Genomic DNA, 18,230 nt, shown 5'->3' on the forward strand with positions numbered 1-18,230 from the left:
CACTGTGAGAGTGACCAAAAATAGAAAGATTTGCGTGAGCGCAGAATGGCACGGAGGTAGTTTGATAAAACAATGAGAGTTTAAAAATTATTTGAATTCATACATTTTACTGATCCAAATATTTGAGATTTTATCACTTCTAGAATATATTTATATGAGGTAAGTCGTAAGAGATTTCGAACTCGGTAGGACTTGCCTTTCTCTTGTTGTAGAGGTTTTGTCTGGACATTGCTCAAGCGGCGTCCAACGGGAAGGTTAAAAGCCTTACTCGTTATCTTTCAATCAGAAAAATATAAAAATATGTAGCAGAATCATCTCAACACTTCCTTCTTGGATTTCACACCTCCAGGTAATCAGGTGAACTATTGGGAATATAAATAAAACGCAAACGAGATCTATTATGTTCGAGGAGATTTGTCGATATAACTATAAGAGCAGTTTTCTAGCTTCACAAAGGACATACATATATTTTGCCCTTCAGATGTGTTTCGCATTTCGCAGATCAGAAGAATGCAAGAATGTTTTCCTTTACAACTCCTTCTTAGTACGGTGGTTAAAGGCCGTTAATATAGAAGTCCGCAAAAATTTTATTGAGAAGCTTATTGTTTTGTAAAACTACCCTCGTAGAAATTTTTTGTTTTTCAAAAAAGTAAATGTACAAAGAAACCAGAACAGTTAACAACGCCAAATGAATTCATTAATCATGAATGCTGAATGTTGGAACTGGAGTAGGTACAAATAAAACAAATATAGTACAACAACAACATTTCTTTCCAAATTAAATAAGTAAACAACAATTTGATTTTTGCATTTGTCTGGCTGTTGAAATGTAAAAAATAGCGCATGAACGTGAAGGGGAGTAGAGGAAAGCAAGAAAGGTAGGTGTGAAAAAATGTTAATGAAACCGAATGATGCCAACACCAACAGCCGGAAGAGGCGGTGAGCGGGTGGCACCTCAGCGCATTCACACCTCAATGCTTTGGAAAGTTTCAGCTCAGGTTCAACGCTGAAGAAATGAAGAGGCGTGCAAGGAGGTGAAGCAAAAGAAATTGAAAAAGTTGGCGGCTCAAAGTATTTTAACTTGCACTTGTGTTGCATGCAACATTATTATCCGCCGCATTATCAGTTATTAAGTGGTGGTAAGAAGAAAAGCAAAGCCAGCAAATCATACAAAAGTGTTAAGAAAAACGAAACAAACAAATATTTTTATTTTTTTTTTTTTTGTGGCAGATGGGAAGTCAGGTTGAAATTGTAGCTGAAGCTGCTCAAATTGCCACAAGTATGCGCTTGGTTGCACATTTGATGACTTATTTGTTATGGCTTGCTGCTGGTATTATTTCTTTATGCACTTTTATTTTTATTTATTTATTTCTTTTTCTGCTTACAATAATTTTTAGTTATTTATTTGTTGTCGAAAAGCTCGATTTTCCACTTGCCACTTGAGTGTGATCATTGCTGCCTCAACCATGGCCAGCAGTAATAGTCTTCGAAGCAACTTGAGTTGCTAGCTTACTTGGCCAAAGTGGCAACTACATATAGCATATACCAATGCATAAATAAATATATATATACGTATATACTTGTACATATATGAACATGCAAGCTAGCTATTTATTTGCTTACGGTATAACCACTGCAATGCCGTCAAACTGGCTTAGATGGGTTCTAGAGTTGAGATTTGGGTCAGTTATATTTGTAAATAAATGGAGGCATTTATATGTATGACTGTATGTTTATAATATATGTGTGTACGTTTTGCTTGCAATTAAATAATATTTTTGGTTTGCTGGTTATGATTTTTTTCACTTCGTTGTTTTTATGAACTAATAGTGTTTTTGGTTTCGGAACAATATTTCTTCTACTTAAATATTCTACCTTTTTGTTGTTTATTTGTTGCTAGCTACAACCAGGATAGCCAATTTTTTATGAAAAAATTTGGATTTCCAATTTCGGAATTAAAAATTAAATTAACATTTATTTTTAATGCATTTTTTGCAACTGTGGTTATAACAAGATATTCTATTGTATAGACAAACTCGTTTTGGTTGAAATATATCATAATTTGCGGATGCCTAAATATGTATTTATATTAACAATATCGCTGACAACTCTTATGCTGCTCATTTTAACTCAAATTGTCCTTAGTCGAAGTTATAACGAATAATGACAGATGGTGAGACAAACATGCGAAATAAGTCCTTTCGCCTTTCCGATCCCTATATGTGGCCTGGTCTACGAAAAGGGAGCTAACGTGCGAAAACTGAGTTTCTAAAATAGCCGTTATCGTTATTTCTCCGTTCAAGTTTTTCGTTATCTCATTAATTTTACTGCCCCTATGTGTGATCAGGTCACATATATTGATTCTTTTAAGCTAACTACCCATAACTATAAAAAGGTACTTTTTACAATGCTTTTAATAGCCGATGCATATTCCTGCCAAATAGCGGGTGCTCCAAGTAGAAGTACATTTTTCAATAAGATTTTTTCGATTGATCACGTGAGAGTCGTGTCAAGCTGTCATGGTATTTTTGTTCAGTATTGTTTGGGATTTCATCATGGAAAAATTTACTTCTGATTAACGTTTACAAATTGTTTAAATTTATTATAAAAATTCACGTCCTGTAAAGAATGTGTTTCACGCGCTTCATTCAACTTGTGGTCAACATAATCGGCCAATTAAACGTACTATTAGCAACACCATCACCCATCTTGAGACCCATCATTTATTATTGGCTAATATTAAACCGATAAGACCACGTCCAGAATGTGAAGTGAAAGTGAAAAAAATATAGCGACTGTAGCTGAGAATATACTGGAAGATTGTGGCGAGACGATTCGGCGCCGTTCGCAGCAACTCGAACTGACGTATCAATCTTCCAGAGCGACATAGCTTTGCTCTATGGGCTCTTGAAAATTTCTAACAAGATCCGAAGTTTTCAAGCCAAACTTTGTTCCGAGATTACGCCCATTTCTGTCTCAATAGATATGTAAACAAGCAAACCTTTGGGACGAAGAGCAACCTGGAGAGACTCAAGAACTGCCATTTCACCTAGAAAAAACAAAAGTTTAGTATAGGCCGGGGTAATCATTGGTTTATATTTCTTCAAAAATTATGCCAGTGAAAACGTAACCGTCAATGGCGTCCGTTATCGCGCCATGATAATCGACCATTTGATGCTTGAAATTGAAGTTAGTCATCTCGACATCATTTGGTTTCAACAAAGCGGCGTCACTTCCCACACATCGCATCAATGAATGGATTTATTGAGAGAACACTTCGGTGAGCAGATAATTTCACGTTTTGGGTCGGTCGATTGTACTTGTATTTTTGTTTTTGGGAAAAAGGTTATATATTCGTATGTAAGAGCATTCATTTCTCAACTACTTTTAGACCAAAATGAAATTAAAAATTGATTTAAAATTTTTTAAATTAAATTGAGAATTTATTCAATTTTTTTTGCCCTTTTGACCTTTCGAAACCATATTATATATTATCTTTCTGTTGATGTCTACAAATACAGCAACAAACATATCAACAATCGAAAAGTAAATCCCAACTGACGCATTTGTTTAACCAACCGACTAAATAAATAAACATTATTTATTCCTCAAATGAGTGGGTGATTTTCTTCCGCTATTTGAAATTACATACCTATGATCAAAAGATAGTAAAGATACTATACATACGAGCACAACTCACAGACCAGAAACTATAAAATAATTGCGCCATTTCGATGGAAAATATGACTTCAACTAATCAAATACTAATACAATACCCCAAACAATAAATTCGCCTGTCAAGAAAGAAAACCAAGAAAGAAACTAAAGGCACAAAATAAAAAAGAAATATCATAAATACTTGTATGAAACGAAAAAATCGAATGGTGGCACTTAAACTCCGAAAAACTAAACAAAACTCTCACCGCCAACAGCAAAGTCTAAGCCGAAGCAACAGACTGCACCTAAAATTGTTGTTGTCATTACTCTGGTGGCACCAAAGTTTCGCAGCGGAAAAGTAAGAGAGCAACTAAACGCCCGGCAAACTGGCGCACTTCCACGAAATATTAATATCTATAATTCATATCTTCAAATTGGCGGGTAAATGTAGACATTACGAGTAAATTGGCAAAAACCGAAGCAGCCACGGACAGCAGCAGCCGCCGAGGGCAGCAGTGGCCTCAGCTGTGTGGCGAAACTGTTGCATTGCTGCATGCTGTTGGCGGAAGCGACAATAAAAACAAAATAGTTTGGAAATCGCAAGGACAGTTGGCAACTTCCGCTTGTGTCTGCGATGTGTGGTCGCTGGTCGCTTGGTTTCGTATTATTTTTGTATAGAATATTTTTCGTTCGTTTTGTGTTTTAGTTTTCGTTTTTGTTGTTGTTGTTGTTGTGAAAATGTGTCAAATATGTTAGCTGGGAAACGCTGTCACAACTTTGTGTTTCCCCACCAGATCGCCACATCGGATAATGTTTGCATTTTGTTTCGCATTGTTGTTGTTGGCATTGGGAATACGTGTTTATTGTGACAATAAATTCATAAATCAAATCTCGCTGGAGATTTCGTTTTATGAGCTTTTGGCGTTTTTTTCTAATTTGGTTAGTTGTAAGAAAGATTTTATTTCTGGTTTTATTGGCCATGAGTTAATTAAACGGGGTTGGGAGTTGAGCAACTGTTTTGGTGTTAATGGCAAAGACATAAACTGAATTTGAATTGTGCAATAGTAATAGATGGATAATGGCAAACGCTAATTTAAAATGGAGTATAAATAAATTTTTTATAAAGAAAAAAGAAAAACACAGAAACTTTAAATATAATATCGTTCGACGTACATTTTTTGGCATTTATTTTTTTGTTGGCTGCCGCTACGACTCAGATGGTTCATCCGTTGAGTCCAATTTTCGATGACTCGTTTGAGCATTTTGACTGGCGAATGACAAGCGTGATGTTTGCTCCTATGCCTGAATCGAAGCGGGATTGTCCGCTTAGACTTTAGACTTTACTCATCTTCACAGGAAAAAGTCTAACGGTGTGATATCACACGATCTTGGTGGCCAATTGACCATCCTTCTCTCAAGAAATCTATTAATTGATGCGATGTGTGGGAAGTGTGGGAAGTGGCGCCGTCTTGTTGAAACCAAATGTCGCCGAGATCACTTGCTTCAACTTCAGGAATCAAATAGTAGGGTTACTACTACGTCACAAATGCGCAGATTTTGCTTGTTCACATACCTGTTGGCTAGAAAATCTCGGATATTCATGGAACTTTTCAAGAGCTCATAGAGCGAAGCGATGTCGCTTGGGAAGGTCGAGTGGCTTCAGCTCTTGATAAAAAAAAAAAAAAAAAAAACTCCTTAAAAGAACTTGATTCCGTAGCTAAATGCTTTAGTGATCCGATCTGAACAAATCTGAGACTGAAGATAACTCGTCAAATGAAAGAGTTTTCCATGCAAGCACTTGAACTCGGTCTTTCAGTTTGTATGACAGCTATACAGGCATATCGGAGGTCCGAACAGATGTGTAGCTTCTTAGGGAAGAAAGAAGTGTACAAAATTTCAGAGCGATATCTTCAAAACTTAACGACTAGTTCGCGTATATACGACAGACAAACGGATATGGCTAATTTGACTCAGCTTGTCACGCTGATCATTTAGATGTATATTTTATAGGGTCTCCTATATTTTTATCTGGGTGTTGCAAACATCGTGGCCGACTTAATTTACACTGTTCAGGGCATAAAACCATAAACTGTGACAAAGCCATAACTGACGATCAGAAAGGTTTTGCTTTGTCATTGGGGGAGTAATCAGGGAATAACTTGTGAGCTGCTCTCCTATAAGAAACTCCTTATTCAGTCTTATGCTATCAACCATTGGACTGCCTAAAGCTATCAGCTTTGATCAATAGGAGAGGAATTGTGTTTTATTAGTACAAAGCCGGCTTGGCACTAATTGATTACTACTTCATCCTGTTAGTGGCGAATGATTTGCTGGTGAAATAGAATTTTGTGAAAACCGAAATCTATTCACTTTCAAAATGGCAATAAGTTACTGTACCGAGCAAATTTCACTTAGACCGCATCATTGCAACTATGCTAAAGAAACAAGCAGGAGAAAACCTGAAAATGACTATTAAATAAGCGATCCTAAAAGTTTTAATCGAACTGGTATATTATCTCTCATCGCATAAAACTGGACTATACACATTAACTTATAATTGCAACGCATTAAAAAGCGACAATATAGCCATAAATTTATTTCCAAACCCAAGTCAAAAAACGAACTGCGGTAAAATATTCTATATCCAGAAAAGAAAGACCTAAATGTACAAAAAGAAATAAAGCGATTAACTGAAATTTAAAGTAGGTTCTCTTATATACATAGGCAATAATTTATTGAAACACAAAGCGCATATATATTTTAAATGTATCTGAAAATAGACAATTTATTTTAAAATGCAACGCTGTACATATGTTTGTGTGTGCATTGGAAGTGACCTCAACCGCCTCGCAGTCTGGTTTTCATCGACGCTTGTTTTACTTTAATTTTCCAGCACAATTTTTGTTTCTAAATATAAACGAACCACATTTAACACGCTCAAATTTGAATAGCAACAACAAAAATAAATTCAAATGCGGTACAAACATGTGAAGAGGACAGCTTTTTCCAAAGCATACAGTATATGTGCACTGAAATGTTTGATTAGCTTCAGATGTAACATGGGGCTGAACCCAGTGAGCAATTTATTCTACAGAAATTAACATTAAAAGTAGTCAGGGAATTTCAGGGATGATATTGAGGTATTCAAAAATTAAATCGAAAGTTATCGAAATGTTTCAAGCAATGATAAACGATAAATTTCTGTGTATATCTCCCTCTTCACGTTATGAATTATACTTCCAGTAAATCAAAGTACTCAAAGCCTTTGGTTTATTGGTTCATTTTAATACTGATAGACTTTTTTGACGTAAAAACAACAACAATAACTTTCCACCAACAGCTTTAATACTCTTCACAAATACAAAAGTTTTATTCAATTGAGTTTGATCAGTTAGCTTGTAGGGCAGCTTTATGCTATAAGAACTCGATCTGAACAATAGTGGTAAGATATCGGCGGTTCCGACAAATGAGCAGCTTCCTAGTGAGAAGAAGACAAATGTAAATTGTGATCGATTTTTCATGCTGATCATTTATATATGATATTTTATTGTTTTTCCTTTGTAACCTCGCGGCTATCTTAATATACCCTGATCAAGATAAAAATACTACCACATAGCCTAAACAGTCAAATGCATTCATTACCATTATATTTATAATTGTATGTGTATATATATCTACATCGCTTTTTGGGGTTTCAGCTATTTAAGTGTCATGGTAATATAATATATCCGCATAAAAAAATACCCCATGGCATTTAATATTCACTTATGAGCAAACCCAATAAGAAATTTGCCACTTGCCACCATTGAGGTTACAGTGAATTTCTTGAAAAAGATATCTGTTCTATTGAACTTTGCTTTGTTGACTGTTTAATTTTTTTTTTTAGTAATTTTGAGAGCAAACTTTTTAAAATACTTAGCTAATTCGAATTAATTTTAGCTCACCTTTAGCAAAAAAATATTTTCTAATAAATTCAATAGGTTCATATATAAATTACGAGCATATTTAAAAATGTATATAATGTATTTATATATTACTCTGGATATATACATAAATCTAAATTTAAATTCTATTGAATTTGAGCCAAAATCTAACTCTAAGTTTTTCTAAAGGGTACTCGACTCAATGTCGGCAGCCTCCCATTGTTTCTGCTGCCTCGATCAATTCAATCACAATTGAAATGTGTTTGCCCTAATTTTAGATAAATTTTGTTCTCGCAGCATTTTTGATAAAGCACGCGTCAATTGAAAATGCTTTGATTTACACTTTCCGAATGCGGCACATGCAAAACATTTTGTATGCAACGCCAATGGAATATCTTTTTATTGAGTGGTATATGATGTAGCATTGTATCTAAATCAGCTTATTTATTTATACACGTGGTTTTTAGAATATACAAACAAAGTATAAAATAAAATATTTTAAGTGACGGCGACTCAGTCAAGAGGGTGTAATGGGATTTAAGAACTAGCTCCCAGAAAGATAGTTCAATAAATGTGTCTTCAATGAGTTGGAAGGGGATTTTAGTTTGCTTCTTGAATAAAGCAAATATCTCATTTAATATTCTAGGTACATAAGGGTAAGATCCACTAGTTTAAAATTAATATATAAATAATTATATATAATGACCATAGTGACCTTAATAATCTTGATAAACTACTCGTTAGCAACTGAAAGGAATCAGTTGGAAATAGCGTGAGACTACATGCTAAATGGAATTTTAAAAAGAAACATATACCAAAAACGATTAAAAATGTTTTGGAACATTAATACTATAGGAATCTTGATTAAAAATTGTTTCGACTGTTTTATAATTTTTCATATTGAATATAATAAATGCTCGGGTATTATGGAAATTCCAAAAGCTATTATGGTATATGAAAACGCTGTACCGCTATAATACCGTTCACAAGTCCATTTTTATATCGTAAAAGGGTAGAATAAGATTTTTATTATTTATAATATGTTCGAAGATTATAATGTTACAGGATGTTAAAAACTTGTGGGGAACCCTGTTCAGAGTTTAGCAATTTAATAATAATATTTGAGAATGTTAACTACTTTTTACCTTTGTTTTTATTTCCCAAAGTTTCAGAAACAAAACTTTACAAATTATGAAATTAAAGCTCATCAACTCAAGCCTAACTAACCCACACACATTCAGAAGCATGCTGATTAAGCATAAAACATGCTGAAAATAGCTCGGGAAAATTCACAATTTTTTGCGCACACATTCTCTCACTCATCAGTGAGCTTGCATAACCTAAAACACAAACCGCCCACATAAATATGGAATTACTGCTTGCTATGTAGTTTTCATACTTAGTAGTACTATAGTATATATGTATGTATGTGTGCATCAAGCCTTCGCACGCACTTTAATTGAATATAATTGGCTTAAAGTCTCAAATTGCTTGCTATGGCGTTGTGTTGGTATAGTCAAATCCTTTGCTACTCATATTACGTTGTTGTTGTCGTTTTAACACTTTAGGCGTTAGAAAACACAAAGGTGGCTGGGGCGTATAAGTAACGCAGGAATTGAGATGAATGTAGGTGCAAGTGTAGATTTATATGTACACGCAATTCAGTTGGTGAATGTGCCTGATGTTTGAACACTTTTGACGTATAAAGGTATATAAATATATGCTGAGCATTAGCATACTACTATGTATGTAGAAGCCTTCGTAAGCCTCTGCATATGAGTATAAATAAAGTTTAATTTTAACCAGCCAATGTGTAGACCATTTCCTTGAAAATCTATTTCACACAAAATGCATTTTCAAACAAATTGCTAACAGCTAGGAATATTTTTAGCTGCACACCGCAAAAACTCAAAGGTCAAAGGCTATTTCGGTAGCATTTTAGAATGGAGCTGCAGACGGAGTGACGTGCGTGTGCAATAAATTTTAAATTTTAAGTGGAAAATGTTAAAATTCGTTAATTTTTAAGCAATATTTTTTTTGCTAAACAAGCTCGCTTACAATGTTTAACTCGTGTGCTTTTAATTAGTAGTGCGATTATAAAGTAATTTATGCTGTTGCAATAACTCACCTCAAATGTATGCTAAAATTGTATATTTAACCACCGCTGCTTTATTGAGGAAATCTGTAAGAGACAAGAAGAAAAAATAGTCAAAATTAAAGTTAATTACTTAATTATTGCAAAAATGAGCGATAAGCGAGCAAGAAATAAAAAAGTGAGTATGCATTAAGTATAATTTTGTGTAGGTAATTTGAAACCTAAGCGATGCTTGAACGCATGTGGCGCTTTTGTTGATTCAAGACATGATTTTAAAGGCAACAAATGTATGCATTGTATGTGTACTTATTAATTAGGGTGTCCGTTTTCAAGTGGATTATTTTACAAATCCTGAACAAAAATCCTACGTAAGCAAACAATTTGCTTTTAATTTAAGGGGTTACATGGGTTTCCTCGAGTAAAAAACAGTCTTCTTCGAAACATTTTTTTCTCATATAAAAAATTAAATATTTTGTCAGAATTTTTTATTGTTAAAAACATACACAATTAACAAAGAAATGTTTAATTTTTTGAAAAAAAAAATATTTTAAGCTCGGCTAGACATTTTTACAATATATTTTTTTTTTAATATTTAGAAATTTTATCTTGTGTAAAATGTCATTAAGATCGATTTAATAACTCTCGAGAAAAATTGGTAACCGACTTCAAAAACATCGTTTCGAGAATACTTAGCCTAGCGAGCCCCGAGCGCACCTGTTCTCAAGGCTATGTCTACAAAACTAGTACACGGATCAACTTAAAAAGGGAGTTTGTGGAAATTTTGCATTAAAAACAAGTTTCTGAATAATTTTTTATAAAAATATTCCTTAAAAGGTTATACACAGTTAAATATATAGAGCAAAAGATTAAAAACTCCAAGGTAAGTATGTATATGGGAGAAGTAAGACAATTTTGATTTTAAAGTGAAATTAAAAAGTTTGATTATTTTAGGCCAAAAACTGAACCTTCAGTGGGTGTTTGCAAAAAAAAAAAAAAATCAACGTGAGAAATAACACACACCCTAATATACAAATTTGAAAGGGTAAACTCAGAGACAAAACGATATATTTTGACAAAGACATTTTCATTTCATTTAAACTTGCTATTCCAAATATTGTACTCATATTTGTTAATAATGTCTTATATTATTTTCGCTTTGCTGTCTTTGCAGCGGACGAGTGTCACACCGGATGCAGCAGGGTAAGATACGCAGTAGTATATTATTATAGCAGCACACATTGCTCTCTCTTACAACTCAAGTCTGTTTTTGTACGGGAACATATGTACTTAGCTCTTCAAGTCAATTTCAGAGCTCACTTATATACATATATACTCACAGATGATGGACACACTGTAGTGGCAGAGATGATATTTAGTGAATATATTTAATCGCTAAACTAGTAAGAAATTGTTGAGAATTTCAATGCAGACAAATTATCAGCTATGTTAGCTAAATAACAGAAGTTATAAGGTAAAATATTATAGTAGAAAACTTATTGGAGTTATAGCATATAGTCATTACATCCTGTCGGTTTGATTATATGACAAAATATGACCTTTAAAGCACCTCTAAATACATTTTATACACATATCTCTAAGACGAAGTGGTTAGATTGTGTTTTAGCATATAATTGGGAAAATTAAATTGGTAGCTGGCAGGAAAAATATCTTGACAATTGTTGCTTTGCTGATAAATTCAGTATAAAATTGGATTAATCTAACCATTTTTTCGATCGAAATGATAATAGTGCTGAATAAAAAGCTGGAAAAAAGAAATCAACTGCCACTCACTCAAGCTAAACTTCCGGAAAACAGCTTTTAATTAAGAACTACAACTCTTCTTCAATCATCACATAAGTAGATATTCCACAAATCCTTTAAAATATCAACGCTAGTCCAAAAACCACCAGTTCTGCAATAGCCTACGTTCAATAGACTTCACTGCTGGTCTCCTCTGCTCAATTTACCTTATATATGAATGAACTTTAGTATATCTTTTGCCAATGTCAGCATGTAATTGTCACTTACCACATTAGACACGCTCCTTAGTTGTCAGTTTGACAAGTCTAGCATTGGTAGCCATTGCAATCTATTTAGCCGTTGCTGCAACTAAACTACTACATACAGACACTTATTTGCTTTTGCAACTACTTCTGCTTCAAGCAAGTGGAGATGGTTTTGTTGTTTTACTTCTGCGTCTTCTTCTTTCTTTAGGGCTACTTAAGCATGAAATGTGTTTGTCAGTTGTAAGTAGCACACACATACAGCAATATCTATATACATATGTCAGTCATTTGGTCTGTCTGTCAAATCCAAACAACTGTGGAGTGCAAAAACACTACACACAAACGAGTGTACAGACATATAGTATGTCTTCAAGCTCCTCACAGCTCATTGTTTAAACATTAGTTTTGTGCTAAAAAATTTCGTAATGTTTATTTAACACTTTTGGGAGTAGATTTTGAGCGTACGATATGTGTTACTTAAATTTTCGTTAAGCAAATGTTTATTTAAGGCATTCTAGTGGAGTTTTTCGAGGCTAGTAGATACATATATTTAAGGGTGTGATGGGTGATTAGAATTTTCATTTGATTTAAATGCCAAATAAAAATATGACAGCTAAGTTCAAAACTACGCTAAACTATTATGTTATACGTATTTAAAATCACCTACATTCTCTGGAAATTGAAATTATTTAACCAATTATTACATAATAAGTTGACTTAAGAGTTCAGTCCAAAATATTTATGGTTAACACCAGATAACGGATTCCAGAAATGGTCGAACAGTCGAAGGTATAGCTGATTCGGATTTGCAGTTTTGGTCGCGAGTTTTAGAAATATAGAAAAATAATAAGAGGGGTCGTGGACACGAACGCTTCCTCAATGACGACGTTCAAATATTGATTTAACGGGTTCCAAAATGGTCGCTCATTGGTTTCTGATTAGCGATGCTAAATAGTGCCGCAAACGATTACCACGGAATTACATAAATATTTACATTTTTGAAAAATTGACCTTTTCACGTTTCGTATTTGAAATCGACACATGCTCCAAGCTGTATATAGATATCTCAATTATCATTAAGCTGAGCTCCTTGATCAAAAACATTTTTAAAACAATTTTGAGGAATGCCTCCAAGTTGACATTTATTCACTGGAAATAAATTCGCATCAATTCCGAAAACATAGATACAAGTGGTACTTTTGAACTTAACAGGTCAATTGAAAAGTGCCCGACCTTTCATTGTAAAACCAATTTTATGGCAAAATTCCTTTTTTTATTTAACATAGTTTCCTTTAAGGGTGATACACTGATTATAGCGACTCCGCAAATTTTCGATACCATTTTTATTGTACAATTTGCTCATGTTTTCTTCAAAAAAAGCCCTAAATTTCGATAACCCCTTCATTCTACGAGAATCTCTTCCCAGCGAATATTGTTGTGAGTCGAAGCCCGATTCCTCAATTTTTGCCATCGTTTTCACTGACTTGTGCCCTGTGTCTTGGGGAAATAGCACTTTCTTTTTCGTCAAATGCGATTTCGTTCTTCAAAAGGTCCAAAAACGCTATGTAGTGGACACGGTTTATGTTCCATCCTTTTTGAAAAAAATAAAAATTATGCCTTGCGCATTCTAAAATACAGACGCCATATCTTTGCTAGCAGAATATTTGGTTTTTCTACACCTTGGTGCAGGTTCATCGTGTGCAGTCCACTTGGATGACTGTCGGCTGAACTTAGGACAGAAATGATGAAGCCATGTCTCATCCACTGTTACATATAGACCCAAAAACTCAGGTTTATTACGCTTTTATATTTCCAGCAACATCGCGAACAACTTCACTTTACGACCATCCAAAACTGTTTTGTGGACTTTTTTGATGTTTTCCGCCGTCTGCTTACACTGTTTTTGGTGCTCATTTCACCACGTTTAAACTTAACATACTAATCCTTGTTGGTTAATTTTCCTGAGGCAGAAACTCGTCAAATGATATAACTCACAAACTTACTAAACTTTACACGCGCGACTCTTGCAGGTTAGGGTTAGGTTAAGGATAAGGATAAAAGTCACATCGATTTAACTCTAGTGTTATCTATGTGTTAGGCCGGAGTCTTTTCAATTGACTTGTTATGTGTATGGTACAGAGTCGTGATCGTGGGCAGCTCTTGAATTATCCGAAGGAATAGTTTCGCGAAACTTTTATGGATCTTCAAGCCTTGGCAATGATAGATATTGAAAAAAGAAATGCATGAAAAATGAAGAAAAATAATAACTAAATATTTATAGGGAATATTCAAGATTAGTTTGCTGCCCGGAAGAAAATACGAGTGCAACACTACATTCAGAAATATAAGCAGGCAATTAGAAATGAAGCAGAATTAATGCAGAAACATGAGTTTTGTATGGCTTCTAGCAAATGAAGTCAAGTATGTGCGCCACAACATGTCAATTTCACACCACAGTAGCTGGAACCAAGTGGTTATTTGAACTCATAGCTTTCAATTTCCAGTCCGCTCTATCCGGCTGTCAAATGCAACCACTGTGCTACAACAACAAATACAGGAAATATTTGAGCGCATACAACTCCATGTGCATTTATATAGCATATTACTGATGCGCTTAGCTGCCAGAGAACTCATGTTGCCGACGCTGCTATAGCTATAGCAATAAGCTCCAGATAACTTCTCGAAATAGTTCGAGTTTTTGCTTTTGTAATTTCATTCGAAATGTCTTGCTTACTTACAACTCCGCTTGCATTTGCGGCAACTGCAACATATGTTTACGCTGCAGCTGCAGCCGGACTGTCATATACTAATTAAGAGCGAGTCGCACTGCCATGGCAGATAATGAAAGAAGAGACTTCGCTCAGCACATTTATGCTGAATGCGTAGAATTGTGGCAAATGTGTCACTGACTGACAGCCATTGTGTGCGGTAAACAGGCTGCGGTTGCCCCATATGAGATGCTGCCAACAATTCTCCCCTCGAAACAAGCGCGTTGCTTGACTGCCTGCGCAAATGAGCAACACAATCGATGGCTGTTTTTCCCATCAGCGCTGATTGTGGCAAGAATGTGTCCAACTGCCTGATAATCCGCAGACAGTTGGCAAATTGTTGTAGTGCTGAAGTGTGTGGGCGCCATGAAAATTTACGACTAAAATGTTGATTTTCAGGTTCATAAAAATCTGCACACATGCATACATGCCTTCATCTACATAACTGCAGCGAAAATGTCATAAAAATCTGCTGCAGTCCATATATTAACGTGTGTTTGAGTGCGCCAATACAGGATTTCAATCTGTTCAATATTGAAAATCGCTGCTGCAGGCAACTCGTTGGCCGTCAGCTGCCGCTGCAGCTCCTTCTCTGCTTGCTCGCCCGCCAGCTGTGCCGTTGGCAGTTTCGCATAGCAATTACTCATATTTCAGCTATGCAGCATTCACCAGCAATCGTGGGAGTTTTTCGAGCTTTTCCGCAAATCTCCTTTGCTGTTATTCGTTTTTCGCTTTTTCATTGGGAAATAGTCTGAAAATCAATATGAGTCTCGGCTGATAAGCCAGCGGTGCTCAAATTGCTTGCTCTCGACACAAGTGCCATTCATTCTCTCATTCATTGGTTTTGTGGTTTATGAGTATTTTTTTTTTTTTGTATAATTTGTCGCATATTCCATTAAATCTATTCCAAGTGGCGACTGGTGAGTCACCCAAAAACCGGCCGGCATGTTGCATATGTATGTTGTGAAAACCGGCTAGATCTGGGTACTTTAAATGTCAGCGCTTGTTGTTTGTATTTTAATTTATAAATATGTGTTAATATGCAGAAACCGCTTACGAATTTGCTTTTAGGTCATAAAATTTGCATAAATATTTGTTTTTTTCATAAAAGTCATAACCATAAAAGTATGTCATTTAGGTATGTGCGTGGCAGAAGTAGTAATTTTTGGGTAGCAAATCCGACAAACAATATGAAAACGTCTTTGTTTTGATAAAAAATAATGTTAGAAACAAAATTAATAAAAATCTACTGTTAAAAAAGACTTCATTAAGAGGTTAGATACAGAGAATTTTCAAAAAATCGATTTTTTCAATTTTTTTTTAATGTACAATATTGTATGTAAAATAAGTAAAGAATACACACAGAAAATTTCATTCATTCATTTTGAGAAACCGCCATTTTGTCAAACAAATTGTATTTGCTTGTTCCCTCGATTAATTAATAGATTTAGCATTACTTCAATGAAATCTGTAAATAATTTTTTTTTTTTCAGAGGATCCAGTGCAGATATACATATGTATATGTAAACATTTTTAGATTAATTTAAAAGTTTTCTCAGAAAAAAATCTGCAAAGTTCGCTTTTTTTTTTGTTTATATCGCCTTAACTATTTTCCAAATTCACTTAACTTTAACTTTTTTAAATCTTTTCGAATTTTTTTTTTTCGAGGAAATAAAAGTGTTCCATTACATTACTCACGCAATTCAATTCTCCAGAAAGCAAATCTTTTGCAAGAATTCTAAGAACAGCATGAGTAAATAATTTTTCAAGTTTTTTGGGTAAGAAAAAATAATAAAAAAATTGAAATGTGCTATTTATTATAACAAAAAATTATTTATTTAATATTTACTATGGCACTCACTGCTGTAATTTAATAAAATCTTTCAATGTAGTCGGTTTTATAGAGAAGATACGTGAAAGAGTGGTACAAAGCATTCACAGACGCTCGTGAAAAACTTGCTTCACCTGAGCCGCTCATATATTATTGCCGATAATATGGGAAAATTGTGGTATAGAAAAAATATTTGTGAAGGAAAAACACTTAAAAAGCTTACTACTATTAATTTAGTTGAAATATTGATGTGAGACATTTGAAGAAAACCCAAGTTTTCTTACAAAACAAACTTCGTTGTAAAATCGCAAAATTGAGCCTTCCAAATAAATAAAACCTAAGCCAATTGAACGCTTAGCCACTATATACATGAGGTTTTACTCTCCTAAATGGAAAATAAAGAAAGGAGAATCGTTCAAGAAGCTAATTGCCAACATGCCAGAGACCTTCAAGTAGTGTAAAAAAAAAATTATTAATTGCTTTAAAATTTTAAGGTATAATTAATTTAAAAAGGTTATTCTTCGAGTTACCTACGATCTCCAAAGGCTCTAAGCAAGGTCTTCCACTGCTGAAGTGATTCCTAGCAGGGCTGCAACTCAAAAACTATTTGAAATATCGATTTAAAATATCAGTGTGTTATTTTTGAAGGCAGAACGTATCGAAACACGAAAAATCTATTTTTATTCAAATTATAACCCAACGTTTAATTTCAATAGCTAAGATTTAAAATACGTTATAACCAATTGTTACGATTTTATTTATTGAGAGAAAGTAATATAACCTTTTGAATTTCGAAAAGTGAAACAGATAAATCAAATAAGCAGGAATTAGAAATAAAATCATGACATATGCAACGGAAAAGCTCGTAAGTTGAAAATTTGATCTAAAAGATGTTAACAGTAAGGGTCTAAACTGCCCCGAAAAGCGAACCGTGATATTAAATTTAACTTCAGACAGGAAAAAGAAACTGCTAACTGTTCCATTCAGGATTTTTACTTAGAATATAACACTAAGCATTTCTCTACTACTAGTAAGTGTAAGTAGATTAATAAGTCTTAAATGGCTAGAATTTGGTAACTAAGGTTCTATATAACACATTCATATTCCAAGGTAGGTCTAACCAAAGGTGTAAAAAGTGTTTTAGTAACAGGCGGATCTCTAAATTCTTTGGACTAACAAAATATATTTTGCTCTCTAGACTATGGTATCGTATGGAACTCCCAAATCAACAAAGTTAAAAACATGCTCTAATAAATAGTATTTTATTACATAATGAGAGAGAAACCCAGATCCACGAGAAAAGTACATCGTCTTACATTTTTTAACATTCAATAGCAAATAATTTTTATCACACCAAGCAATCAAGTTGTTTTAGTCTGTTTGCAACAGACGCCTTTTATCTTTTGAAGTACATGTATGATTTAAAAGGCTTAACGTCGTCGGCATATAATAAAATATTTGGGAATTCTATGACAGATGACAGATTATATGTGAAAAGCAGGTTGATAGTTGCTTATATCGATATAAAAGAAGCTTGCTTTGAAGGTCAAAATAAATATTTATGCATAGTAATACTATAAACTAAATAAAAAACTGTTGTATTGTAGGAAATTTTATGATATGGTGTAAAAGAAAATGTTAATTATATTACAATATTTTTTTCATTAACAAATATGTTTATATTGCATTACAATTTAAAACCAAAATTTGATGACTAATCTCTCCAATTTCATATTGTGGTTTCACATTTCAAACATCTACGCAGAAATATGTTCGCCTCAGATTACTCATACGCCATGTATACTCGCACCAAAAGATAATAAAAACAAGTAAGGAAGGGCTAAGTTCGGGTGTCACCGAACATTTTATACTCTCGCATGGTAAAGTGATAATCGAGATTTCATAATACGTCATTTACATATTTTTCAAATACCGTATTTTTGTAAAGTT

The 18,230-nt window shown here is 34.0% G+C and overlaps 1 protein-coding gene across 3 annotated transcripts in view; it reads right to left on the reverse strand.

The window, feature by feature from the left end:
• The window catches only part of LOC126755231 (mucin-5AC), a 130,931-nt gene that overhangs the window by 18,612 nt on the left and 94,089 nt on the right, over positions 1-18,230 (reverse strand). For all 3 annotated transcript variants that reach the window (XM_050467656.1, XM_050467646.1, XM_050467664.1), the window contains one exon: positions 9,709-9,762. The gene's annotated coding sequence lies outside the window, so the exon portion shown is untranslated. The remainder of the gene's footprint in view (positions 1-9,708; positions 9,763-18,230) is intronic.

The sequence above is a fragment of the Bactrocera neohumeralis genome, chromosome 2, assembly GCF_024586455.1.
Source record: "Bactrocera neohumeralis isolate Rockhampton chromosome 2, APGP_CSIRO_Bneo_wtdbg2-racon-allhic-juicebox.fasta_v2, whole genome shotgun sequence".
Taxonomy (NCBI): domain Eukaryota; kingdom Metazoa; phylum Arthropoda; class Insecta; order Diptera; family Tephritidae; genus Bactrocera; species Bactrocera neohumeralis.